The following is a 12,220-nucleotide window of genomic DNA, read 5'->3' on the forward strand; positions in this document are numbered from 1 at the left end:
TCTGGAATCCAATGGACTGCATGATCCAAGGCAGCTTGGTTTTACTAGAGGTAAATCTTGTCAGACAAATCAGATCAATTTCTTTGATTGGGTGACCAGAGAGTTGGAGCAAGGTAGAGCACTAGACATAGTGTACTTGGATTTCAGTAAGGTCTTTGACATGGTTCTGCACAGAAAACTTATAAATAAATTGAACACCCTTGGTATGGGATCTAGAGTGACTGATTGGGTTAGAAACTGGCTGAGTGGGATGTGACAAAGGGTAATGGTAAATGTTTACTTGGAGGAGGAGGGCATTAATAGTGGTGTGCCTCAGGGATCAGTTCTGAGACTGGTTCTTTTCATCATTTTCATGAGTGGAAGCATTGTCAGAAAAGGTTTATGTTTTTGCTAATGGTACTAAAATCTACAACAGGATAGATAGCCAGGACAGTATGGAAAACATGAGAAGTGATTTGGCGAAGTTTGAGGCAGCTAAGATTTAATGCTAAAATTAGAGAGTAATGCATTTGGATCAAAAAAACAAGGTAGAGGTACAGTATTGGAAGTGACATTCTTCTAAGCACAAAAGAAGAGCGGGATCTGAAGTGACTGTATCTGATGATCTTAAGGTGGCCAAACAGGTGGATAAAGTGATGACAAAAGTCAGAAAGATGTTTGGCTGCATAAGGAAAAGAATGTTCAGCAAAAAATAGGCGGTGATGTTGCCCTTGATAGGATCCTTGTGAGTCATTTGGAATACTGTGTACAGTTCTGGAGACTATACCTGCAAAGGATGTAAACCGGTTGGAGTCGGTCCAGAGGGTGGCTTCTAAAATGGTCTGTGGCCTTCATTCTAAAGCATATATAGATAGATTTAAAGATCTAAATGTATACCGCAGAGGAAAGGCAAGATAGGGGAGATAAGGAAACATTTAAATATCTCAGACGTTTCCATGTACAGGAGGCAAGCCTTTTTCAACAGAAAGAAGGCTTTAGAACAAGAGGTGATAGGATGAGGGTGAAAGGGGGTAGGCTCAGAACATAAGAACATAAGAAAATGCCATACTGGGTCAGACCAAGGGTCCATCAAGCCCAGCATCCTGTTTCCAACAGTGGCCAATCCAGATCATAAGAACCCTGCAAGTACCCAAAAACTAAGTCTATTCCATGTAACCATTGCTAATGGCAGTGGCTATTCTCTAAGTGAACTTAATAGCAGGTAATGGATTTCTCCTCCAAGAACTTATCCAATCCTTTTTTAAATACAGCTATACTAACTGCACTGACCACATCCCCTGGTAACAAATTCCAGAGTTTAATTGTGCGTTGAGTAAAAAAGAACTTTCTCCGATTAGTTCTAAATGTGCCCCATGTTAACTTCATGGAGTGCCCACTAGTCTTTCTACTATCCGAAAGAGTAAATAACTGATTCACATCTACCCGTTCTAGACCTCTCATGATTTTAAACACCTCTATCATATCCCCCCTCAGTCGTCTCTTCTCCAAGCTGAAAAGTCCTAACCTCTTTAGCCTTTCCTCATAGGGGAGTTGTTCCATTCCCCTTATCATTTTGGTAGCCCTTCTCTGTACCTTCTCCATCGCAATTATATCTTTTTTGAGATGCGGCGACCAGAACTGTACACAGTATTCAAGGTGCGGTCTCACCATGGAGCGATACAGAGGCATTATGACATTTTCCGTTTTATTCACCATTCCCTTTCTAATAATTCCCAACATTCTGATTGCTTTTTTGACTGCCGCAGCACACTGAACCGATTATCTTAGGAAATATTTATTTACAGAGAGAGAGTACTGGATATATGGAATGGCCTCCCAGTGGAGGTAGTGGAGGCAAAAATGGTATCTGAATTCAAGAAAGCAGGGGATAAATAAATAGCCCTTACAATTCCCATACAGGAGTGACAGGAATTGGAAAGGCTACATATATTGGACGGATGGGTAGTCTAGATGGGCCATATGGTCTTTTTTCTGCCTTCATATTTCTATGTTTCTATTAGAGATATCATGAAAACTTGGCTGGTTAGGTTTGCCTCCAGGAGAAACATTGGTTTAAGTCATTCTTTTGTCTTCTGAAATGTTCTTACAGTGCAAATATAGGTTAAAACTTTTGCTTTGTTTTGCCCATGGAATCTTTTCAGTAGCACAAAAGTAGGGCACAATAGAGATGTGAATCGTGTCCTCGATCGTCTTAACGATCGATTTCGGCTGGGAGGGGGAGGGAATCGTATCGTCGCCGTTTGGGTGTTTAGAGTATCGTGAAAATCGTTAAAATCGTGAACCGGCACACTAAAACCCCCTAAAACCCACCCCCGACCCTTTAAATTAAATCCCCCACCCTCCCGAACCCCCCCCCCAAATGCCTTAAATTACCTGGGGGTCCAGCGGCGGTCCGTAGCTAAATCGGGGGAAGGGGGAGGGCAGGAAAACCGGCACACTAAAACACCGTAAAACCCACCCCATACCCTTTAAATTAAATCCCCCACCCTCCCGAACCCCCCCCCCAAATGCCTTAAATTACCTGGGGGTCCAGCGGCGGTCTGTAGCTAAATCGGGGGAAGGGGGAGGGCAGGAAAACCGGCACACTAAAACACCCTAAAACCCACCCCGACCCTTTAAATTAAATCCCTCACCCTCCCTCACCCCCCCCAAATGCCTTAAATTACCTGGGGGTCCAGCGGCGGTCTGGAACGGTCTCCTGCAATTGAATCGTGTTGTCTTCAGCCGGCGCCATTCTGCGCCGCCATTTTGCAAAATGGCGGCGCAAAATGGCGGCGGCCATAGACCAACACGATTCGACTGCAGGAGGTCGTTCCGGACCCCCGCTGGATTTTTGGCAAGTCTTGTGGGGGTCAGGAGGCCCCCCCAAGCTGGCCAAAAGTCCCTGGGGGTCCAGCGGGGGTTCGGGAGCGATTTCCTGCCGCGAATCGTTTTCCGTATGGAAAATGGCGCCGGCAGGAGATCGACTGCAGGAGGTCGTTCAGCGGGGGTTCCGGATTTTTTTTGACAATAAATCGGGGGAATTGGTATTGTATCGTGGCCCTAACGATTTTTGACGATTTAAAATATATCGGACGATATTTTAAATCGTCAAAAAACGATTCACATCCCTAGGGCACAAACCAGTTTGCTCTACTCTTTTCCCATAGCTTAAATCTAACCTAAGTGTATGCTCTACAAACCTTATGCTAGGAGCGCAACCTTTTTCATTTGCATACCACTTAGTCAGGGCCGGTGCAAGGGTATTGGGTGCCCTAGGCGACCCTTGCACTGCCGCCCCTCCCCCCCCCCCTCCAGTTGCATGCCCCCTCCAACCCCCTACCTGTTTCGGTGCCGACTGTGTGCTTCTCAGGGTGCCAAGCCATAGGGGGCGCCAAAGAGCAGCCACATGGTGCCTCAAGCGGGGCCTATCCCTCTCGCTGCAAAGAGAAATGGAAACAATCGACGCCGAAACAAGTAGGGGGGGTGACACTTTGGGCTTCTCAGGGCCGCGAGCGCACTGCTCGCAGCCCTGAGAAGCACACAGTCTCTATTTCTGTTTTCCGCGAGCAGGATAGGCCCCGCTTGCGGCACCACGTGGCTGCTCTTCGGCGCCCCCTACGACTCGGCACCCTAGGCGACCGCCGAAGTTCACCTAATGGACGCGCCGGCCCTGCACAGTGTTATTTTCTTTAAATGTCTTGACCATGAAAGTCAGGCTAGGATACAATCCTCAACTTCAGCTGGGTTTTGGGAGGTGACAGGCTACGTGGAATACATTTAAAGGAAAACAATGGAACAATTATCTCACAGACATTACATAAGTATCTCATAATAGCACCATGCCAAACATGTTTAATTAGCCACAGACTTGAAGCTTCTAAGAACTGATTTAGTTTGGAGTTTCATTCCAGGATGCTTGCAGCTGTAGGATAAAACTTTTAACAAAACCAGTGCGTTTTATAGTTTTGGCCCACCAGTTGACCTCAGAAAAAAAATACTGTTTGGAAAAATAGAAGATTTTGAAAATGGAATCAGACAGTCCACTGTAACTTTTAATTTCATTTTGAACCACTAATCACTTGAAGCTAATAGTGGCCCTTTGTATATTGAGACCTGGATGCATGCCATGGCATTTCTATGAAAGTGAGAAAAGTAAAACAATAACAGAAGTCAAGCAGCATGGGATCAACCCAAAGATGTCTGGTCAGAACGAAACATATTTATGAGGATGTTAAAGCTAAAAGGAGATTAGTTCAGAAGAAAGTGGACTAAAATGATAACAATAAGCAAGAACATCTCTACTGACAGCTTAGATAAAGATTTTGCTCTGCACCAGGAACATGCACTGCGCTCTCTCCCATGGCACTGCGATAGGAGCACCACTGCCAAAAGAATGCTGAGGCAGAGAAAAAATGATATCTGGGTGCAGCAAGGTAACCGGGCAGCTCTAATTGTGCTGTCGAAAGCAGCCAAGCCACGGCTGCACCAATGCTGGGTCTGCTGTGAGAACCTTTTCTTGCGCATCTCCTGCACATTCAAGGTCATTCTGAGGGCGCCTGGTTAAGAAGCATTGTCAAGCAGGCTATGATATGTTTGTAAACCAATCATAAGGACTCCAAAGGAATATTAATAAGGACACTGGCTAGCAGGAGAGACTGCCAATAAATGGATGCCCATACCACCCTAGCATGTTGACCTGCAAGATTGTAGCACAAGCAAAGTCCATAAACAACTGATCAAAGAACTGCCAATGCCTTAATAAGTCTATCACTATTAAAGTAAGATGATTGGGTTCACTGGCTCCTGCTGACTGGGCACATGCCTGAACAGGCACGCCTGCACAGCCTTAATGTGGAACGATGAGTAGAAAGGGTAAACAAGTACTCTTTTACACGTTTTTGACGATTGCACTACTAAAATATTCAAAATGACGTCAAACAACAAATATCTTTCAAACTTAGCACGTGCGCTATACTCTGTACGCTGTACAAAAAAAATCTTGACACCCGGAAAAGTGCTTATATATCACATGTGACCTTCATAACGCCCTGCAGTATCCTTGGGCATTGCTGCTCCATTTGTTATACTGCTTAAGGGCCATTTTTAATTGGTCATTGGTCATTTTTAATCATTGGTCATTGGTCATTTCTTTTTTTTGTCTTTTTCAAAATTATGATAAAACTTGATATTGTATCGCAGGTAAATGCTTTTCAATACATTAGGAACGTGATCACATTTCGCGTCCCAACTGCCTCAGGGTCCTCTCTGATATTGGTATTTGTATTGCCGGTGTTCCGGGTTTTCAAAGGGTTTTTTCTTTTCACCATTTTATTTTGGATAAATTCTGCAACAACAAAGCATATTATCGCAACCACTTTCACGGAGTTTCCTGTATTTACTCATTTACCAGAGATAAACTTACTCCTCCGCGGGTGTTATCATTACAGCCCCGCGGTATCGGAAATGCCTCCTACTGCACTACTTGTCTGAATTTCACTTTTATAGGCATGCCCGTTGATTTGATTTGGTGCCGAGAGAGTGGGGTAAGCCATGGCCTCACTATACAGAAATTATCCAAGCCTAACGTGATTACCTTGGAATCTACATGGAGTGCTTTGGTCATGTTAGAAAAATCAATTTCTTCATTGACTGTGGCTATAAAGAGCTCTCAGAATTCAATTCAAATAATGGAACCATTGTTAAAATCTCATGATACTAAAATTAAAGATATGACTGAGCAAATAACATCTTTACAGGAAGTACAAACTAAATTGATTCAAGGAGATGCTAGTACCACAAAAAGAATTGAAAATATTGAGAATAGTCTGAGGTATCTGAACCTTAGAATACTGGACTCAGGAATGACATGCTTGCTGAGTGCGTTGTATGCGCTGCACAAAGTGGGGCCTAGCTGTCTGTGCCCTGCCAGAGGCCCATTAATTACCATGTTCTGGGCTCATGCAGTAGCTAAGGAAGCAGTTGAAAAGAACACCTGTTCTCAGAAAGGAGATCCTATGCATTTAAGAGCGGTGGAATATTTTCAAAAAGGCTCATCGAATAGCTGCACAGAGTGGCAGTTGCTACCCATAAGAGAAACACTGGAGTAATCTGCACGGTGCGGCAGATACTACCATAAGAAGCTTGCTGAGCAGACTGGATGGACCATTTGGTAATTTCTGCCATCATTACTATGTTACTAAAGACTGAGGGAAACCTAGATGGTGGCCTGGAAAGATTTTAATATAATACAGGCACCTGAGCATGCACCCACAGGGCCTGCTGAAACAGTAGGCCACTCAGTTTTCTTGCCAGAGGATGCCGATGCAGCCAGATGAACCCAAGGCATGGAGCAGAGAGGAGAAAATATTTGCGCACTTCCCCATTTGGCTCTATCTCCTGACTGCAACCATCCCACATAATCCAAAGGTGAAGTCTCCAGCCCTGCATCCGGGATTTTAAATAAGATCTCGCCATGGTAATAAGACGTGGAAAATATAGCTTTTTTTTTTTTTTTTTTGGTAATGACCATTCCAATCCCCATGCCAGGTAACTGGCTGACTTATGCCAACACATGATATATATGGTGGGCCAACCTTCTTTATGATAAGAAACATAAGAATTTGTCAAACTGGGTCAGACTGAGGGTCCATCAAGCCCAGCATCCTGTTTCCAACAGTAGCCAATCTCGGTTACAAGTACCTGGCAAGTACCCAAACATGAAATGGCATGCTGCTAATGCCAGTAATAGCAGAATTTTTATTTTTTTATTTATTTTAAACATACCTCCTTGCACAAGCAAAGACCCAGTGCATGGCGATGATTACCACTATTTGTCAATATGGCTGCCAACCAAGGGGGCCATGCATTAAGGCTAATCCAGCTTCAGTCCTTGAGCTGCTGACTCCTCCTAAACTGCCTCATAGCCACACCTTGGAGAGACCGGAAGGAACACCAGATCCTCACTAGCATCCAACTAGACCGTCCACCCCATGCCCACACAGAGCTCAAACTGCAGTTCCTGACTCCCCTAACTACTGCCCAAACACTCCATGCCACCATTTTTCAGCTGAAAGGCCCCCAGTTAGGAGGGGGTGCACTGCAGGAATTACCCAACTGTGCCACCAAGGAAAGGCCTGAACCTGCCTTCAGCAGGGACTGCCCACTAACCTTTCTCTGGTTCCTCACTTGTGCTACTTAAATCTGAAGGCTTCAAAATCGGAAGGGGAGCTACGCAGCATGGGCCACTCTCTCTCCACGTGAAGCCCCTAATCGCATGCTCCGATAATCACAGCTCTGGATGTTTTGTAAATTTTTTTTTTTTTTGGAAATAGGAGCCGGAACAGTTGTTAACAGCTGGGCCACGGAGCAGAGGAGGGCAAAAGAGCTAAAAGCAAACCAGCTACCCGGACTGCCACCGGTCCAGAACACCCCACCCTGCGAGCAAATACCTCACCTCTGACTCACCTGCATGACGAGGAGAACAGATGCAAGCCCTGAACTTCATCCCCATCAATTTGTGTGTTCCCTCTCCCCTACCTGGTGCTGGAGGAATGCACTGACATAGCCGCTTTTTTTTTTTTGCTGCGTGTGCGTATTTTGCCTCTGGCGCCAGACCGCTGCCAAACAAAAAAAAAAAAAGAAAGGGGGCCCTCAGTCCTGCCCCGCCACCACCAGCAGAGCATGTCACTCCAGAGAAAGCCAACACCGAGGGCCCCTCCAGTCCCTCACTGCTGCTGTCTGCCAAAACAAATCCCTCAACACATGAGTGGCTCGGCGCCCAGCCTCCGCCATCGCTGCCAACAACAGACGCCCAAGTGGGCACCCCAGCACTCCCTGCACAATCAAACAGGGGTGGAAGGGATGATAAGAGGACTTCACCACCCGGACTGCGGCCCTTCATGCCAGCCCCTCTCGGCAAGGCATGGGAGCCAGGTAGGCCAGAAAGTGTGATGCACATGTGGGTGGGTAGGGAGAAGGCAATGAAGGAAACGAGACCTTATCAAAACCGCCGAGACAAGAGACTCGGGGGGGGGGGGGCATCCCACCTTTAAATTATGTTTGCAAGCCCACCTCCCAGCCTCTGCCCACTCCCATGCTCCTGAGACGGAGCACCTCCCTGGTTGTGGCCTCTTCCGCCTTAGTTAGGGCATGTCGGCTCCTTAATCTCCATGATAAGTTGCTCCCAGAATAAGCTGGAGAGGTCAGGCTAAAATTCATGTGCCATGAATGTAAATGAGGGAGTATCATATGCAAATGAGGCCTTACTGTTTCAGAGGAAATAGCATGCTATGGTCTCCATACCTGCTATTTTCTATGAGCTTTGAAATGAACTAAAGTTCATTACAAAGCTGGCCTTGGATCAAGTGTTATTGTTTTCTGGCTTGCTACAGCCCAAAAGCCCCTCCTACTAACCAGCCTTTTATTTTGGGCTAGTTAGCACAGGGGATTTCCTCTCTCTCCAACCCCACAGAATTGAAAGTGGCCCCCATTCAAATCCCCAAGCACCATCCTCCTTAGCATAACAGAAATGTGTCCCCAAGAAGTGCCTGTTCCCTGCCATCAAAATGCATTCCCATAGAGCACATGTCAGCAGACCTCCTTCCTCCCATCGGAGAGGCTTCCCCCTTCCAGAAACATGTGTCCAGAAGCTTCCCTCCACCTAGCAGGAAACCCTCATTTCCTCCACCTCTCCATAACCAGGTCCACACCAATCCAGAGGGGCAGAATCTCTACAGACAGAGAGGACATTGGAGTCCTCCTACCCTTACCACAGCCACCATTACATGATTTTGCTAGGAGGTGCTTTATCGCGTATGGTGAAATGGGTCATTCATCCGATATAGGGAAGCAACTCCTATTGATGTCATCTTGCTATGGCTAGGCAGAAGGGCTTCAATATTCCTTCTGCCCATGAAGCTCGTGTTCCTCCGAACCGGTACGGGCCTAGCTCCAGAAGGATGGTAGTGGGAGTCTTACTATGTGGGGGGAGAGGTTGCTTTGGGTGGGAGGAATGCCTTTCTTGGGAAGAGGTGAGTGGGACTTCCTGCTATGCCTGAGGGGCCATTTTCAGTTCATCAGTTTAGTAGGGGATGGGAATTAGGAAAGAAATCTCCTGTAATAACTGGCCCATAGTGAAAGGGCTGGTAAGCACAAAGGGTTTTATCAGGTACCTAGCGTGCATGACATATTACTTGGTATAATATTTTATGGAAAAGCAGTATGTTAAGCTTATAAATAAACATAAACATAGGTGTTTTGGTTACCAAGCATTTTACTACCTTTGTTAAAACTTGTATGTACAGTAGATAAAAGCTATTGCATATCATGTTAAGTTGTGTTTTACCATGCAACATTTTTATCAACTTGCAGACCAAAATTTTGTTTAGCATGAGTTTATTACATAGACCTTAAAGATTAGCAAATTTTGAATTTCAAAATTTTGAAACAGCACAAGGGTTGCATAAGGTATAAGTTTAGCATTAGGGAAAAACTTTAGCCCAATAAAATAAATCTATCTATATATTATGCAAGCTGTCAGATGTGCTGAAAGCACTGTAGGGCAGTTGCCTAACACCTATAGTACATTTGGGCCAGAGTCTCTTAATTAAACTCTCTTGAGATTTTAGGCCACTCTAATTTAAATCTTATTAATTCAATCTGTCAAAATGCTAACCAGTAGACCATCAGATCAAAAGCTGTTGATTATATATTGAGTTGCAAAATTACCTAGATACAGATTTGTTTCGGGGAAGGCTATATATTTCCTTATTATGATTAGGTTAGATTTGTTATTGCTAAATAATGATTCATTCAGCATTAACTTATCACACCCACCTATTCATTTAAACCTTAAGGAATAATCATATAAAAATCTAGCATTTATTTTTGAGGATCTTTCTCTATTTTCAGAATTTCTGACCTTTTAATTTCCTTTTTAAATAAAGACTTCTCAGAAATAGTGCAGGGTTGACCGCCACCATGACAGGAGCTCAAAGATAGTAATGCAGAGAACTCACTGGCTCCTCTTGTAAGCATGACACTTTTTGACAGCTATTACTCTAATTATTTCAACAAGTTAACCCAGGACAGTCTTTTCTCTCAATCTTTTGGGTCCACATCTTCAAAACCTTTCCACCTTAGGCATATAAAGACTAAATACATCATTTAAAAATTGTAACTTTGGTCTAGTGGTTGGACATCTCCACTGGTATGAAGGTGGCATCTTGCCAATGCTTGGCTTGATTTAACGATCAAAGAAAAAATAGTGTTTTACCATCACTCAGAATGAGTGAGAGGAGAAAGTAGGCGGCTTGTCATCTGGCCCAGGTCAGCTCTGACAGGTTGATCCAGTTCTGGTTTTTCACCATTCCATCTACGGATCTGCGTTCTAATTTCTCCAGGAATGTCAAGGACTACAAGACCATAAAACCAGAACTAGATCAGCCTATGAACTTTGACCTTAGCTTGAAGCCATAAATAATTCAGCTTTATGCAGGAACATAGTTGCAGACACAGAGAGCTCTTGCAATGTAACACACAAAATAAAGTACATTGGAAATACATGCTAGTGCAGACAATTTAATGTGGTTTCTACTAAAGGATGTTTAGCTTTTAGTAAAAAACTGTGTTAATCTCATTTTTATTTTAACCACAGCTGCTAATTAGTATACATTACCCGCAGCAGGGATATCTCTATGTTCCTGCCACCAGTAATGCATTAGCATTACTGGCTAGGATTAATGTTAGCCCAACCATTACACTCTTCATAAATGGCCAATCACAGTCTGGATTAACTCTCTTCCTTAGAAAGAGCACACTTCTTTCCCCTGCCAGGAGCACACTCCTCCTACAGAAGCATAACCATATCCCAGCAAGAGCTCACCCCCTTTTCAAGAGCACACAAAACTACTCCCCCCCCCCCCCCATTCTCAGCAGGAGCACACCTTCCCAGCTGGATGTCCCTCTACCAGTTGTGTCAAAGGGCTCTAAGCCTTGATGTCCCCCTCCCCACTGAGATATTCTGAGCCTCCAGATGCCCCCTTCTCCCAGACTCCACTCCTCTGGACTTTTCAGGTGTAAATTTGACTCCAAGGTCTCCTGAAGTCATGTAAACGTTGTGTCCAAATCTAGATGTTCAGGAGGTAGAGTTGAGGACATCTATTTAGTGTCTATGGAAGTCATGACTCCCGTGTAACCAGAATGATTGGCAATTTTCAAAAGGTTTAGATTCCTAGCTTTGGAAGTTAGATGTCTAAATCAGTCCATTAAAATCTGACCAGGGATAAGCAACTAAATTTAGTAGTTAGGGTAGGGAAGAAAAGTTAAATGCTTAGCACTGATTGTCTGTACTAGTCACTAAACTTAGGACTCCAAATCTAGGTAAATGAACTGCAAGCATACATTTAGGAATTTAAATGTAGGAGAATTTTGAGCTGAAAATGTAGGTTCCTAAATTTAGCTGAAAAGCCACCTAAAGGTAGTTAAATTCAGGGATGTCATTTAGGGACTGAGCATTTTTTCTACTTTACCCCATAGATAATCTTACACTTTCTGGTGAGTAACTTTGATTTGGAAAAAATTTTTGCAAAACATTTTTTATCTCTTGATATTCACTCTTTCCTAGAAAACAAATATGGGTTAATAGGCACCAGTATGCAATAAAACTTACATGAAAAAAATGTTAGCATGCAAGTCAGTAAAAATTTAGGGGTAAATTTTTAAAGGCCCACATGGGCTTCCATATGCACGCGATTCCCAGTGCGTACATGGATGCGCCAATTTTATAACCTGCACTCGTCGTCGCATTTATGTTATAAAATCCAATACCTGCACGCACATGCATGCCCGATTTTGTATCAGTGTGCGCATGTGTGTGTGGCTGCCCACTCGTGTGTGCAGGGGGAGGAATTTTCTAACTCTTGTGCGACGACCCGATTGGGCCTTTGCTCAGTTTCCTCCCAGTCCGCTTCAATTATGGGAACTTCCCTGTCCCCCTAATTGACCTTCCTCCCTTTCCCCCTCCTCTCTGATCCCTAAACCCGCCCTACCTCCCCTAATTGTTTTTGTTTTTCAATTTACCTGCTCCTTTGAGCAGAAGTATGTTGCGCGTGCCGGCTTCACTCGGACAGGGCAAAATGGTGCTGTCCCGGCCGGCCCCTGCCCAGCCCCTGCCCTTAAAATGGTCTCCTCCACTGGGTAGGGTGTGTTAGAATTAATTAATTCTATCACGACCCAGCAG

This window comes from Rhinatrema bivittatum, chromosome 1 (genome assembly GCF_901001135.1).
Source record: "Rhinatrema bivittatum chromosome 1, aRhiBiv1.1, whole genome shotgun sequence".
Lineage (NCBI taxonomy): Eukaryota > Metazoa > Chordata > Amphibia > Gymnophiona > Rhinatrematidae > Rhinatrema > Rhinatrema bivittatum.